This window comes from Pteronotus mesoamericanus, unplaced genomic scaffold, assembly GCF_021234165.1.
Source record: "Pteronotus mesoamericanus isolate MK-2021 breed Mesoamerican mustached bat unplaced genomic scaffold, CSHL_Meso_final scaffold_31, whole genome shotgun sequence".
In the NCBI taxonomy this organism is placed as follows: Eukaryota; Metazoa; Chordata; class Mammalia; order Chiroptera; family Mormoopidae; genus Pteronotus; species Pteronotus mesoamericanus.
In genome coordinates this window covers 8,525,469-8,526,988 of record NW_026555312.1, presented here as the reverse complement: position 1 = coordinate 8,526,988, position 1,520 = coordinate 8,525,469, and the positions used below count along the sequence as shown (strand labels likewise).

The 1,520-nt window shown below is 35.1% G+C and overlaps 1 pseudogene; it reads right to left on the bottom strand.

The window, feature by feature from the left end:
* Positions 1 to 340: 340 nt before the first annotated feature.
* Positions 341 to 762, bottom strand: LOC129085646 (PDZ domain-containing protein 11-like; annotated as a pseudogene).
* Between the last annotated feature and the right edge of the window lie 758 nt (positions 763 to 1,520).

Below are 1,520 nucleotides of genomic sequence, written 5' to 3'. Positions count from 1 at the left end.
TTGTTTCTATACTTAAGTGGTATGACATATGTGTAATTGCCTAGCATACAGTATTCAGTTGCCTTTTTGAGCGGTGTTATCAATGGGGTAGGCTATACCCAGACATCCTTCTCCTTTAGAGAAATGAAGCTCACTTGGAAAACCAGAGAACAAAAGTACAGCAAAGTTTGGGTAACACAATAGGTTAGCTGGCTCAGTGTAGGGCCTTACTGTCTCCCCATCTTTCCCACTGCATTCTGGTAGGATATGATTAAAGAGCAGAGTTTCCCAAGTGGCTATCCTGAGGCTTGGCTAGCTTTATCTAAAAGATTCTATGTGGAGGACTGTGGGTTGCCACTAACTAGTGCACAATCCTCTCTTTTTGGTGATGATAAGTGTAGGAAAGAAGAGGACATGCATGCTGATTTCATAGGCTATCTTCAGGATCTTAACAGCCTTGCTATGCTCACTATCTTGGAAATCCACATTATTCACAGCTAGGACTTGTTATCCTTCCTGAAGTCCTGTTTAATGTGCATCAGAGTCAGGAATCACTTTGTAGATGAAAATGCCTAGCTGAGAGGCTTTTTCTTGTAGGATGTAAAATCCTAACTAAGCTCTTGGGGGCTTCTTTATCATGATTATTTGGGACAAAAACTGGGTCAACTCATTTTTGTAGTCTAGGTGGTGTACCCTCTCATGAAGAGAAATCCATGCTGGAGGATTCTCATAGGCAGGCACATAAACCACTGAGCAGTCTTCCTAAGGAACCTGGTTGTTCATCTCTGACAAGGTCCCACCAGCAGGACTCAGCCAGCTCAGAGTCTGTTCACTACCTACTCAGCCTGGGAACTGGAATTTCTATGAGTGTCTTTAAAGCCAAAGTGAGTATTGTAGCAGATCTTTGGATCTTTTTTTTTTTTTTTTAAATCCATTCAGCTATCTATACCTTTTGACTGAAGAATTTAACCTGTTTACAGTTAACATAATTATTAATAGATAAGATCTTACTATTACTATTTTATTGTTATCTGACTGTTTTTAAAGATTCATTACTCCTTTTTATCTTGCTGTCTTTTGCAATATGATGACATTTTGTAACAGAATACATTGACTCCTTTATCATAATCTTTTGTTGTAATTACTACATGTTTTTCCTTTGTGGTTAAAATGTTGCTTACATAAAATATCCTTTACCTGCAATATCCTGTTTTATGTTGATGACAACTTAACTTTGATAGAATTTCTAAACTTTAATTATTTCTTTAATTAAACTTTAATTTCTACTCTACTCACTGTTTAGGTTGCTAATGTTACAGTTAAAATATTTTTATATTGTGTATCCAAAAACAAATTATTATATTTATGGTTTCTATTAATAATTTTGTAACTTTTAAACTAGAGCTTTAAGTGAATTACAATATTACAATATTATAAAATCTAACTGTGACTATATGTTTACTCTGACCAGTGAATTTTGTACCTACATCTATGATGCTGTAATGTTAATTGGCAATCTTTGATTTCTACTTAAAGAACTT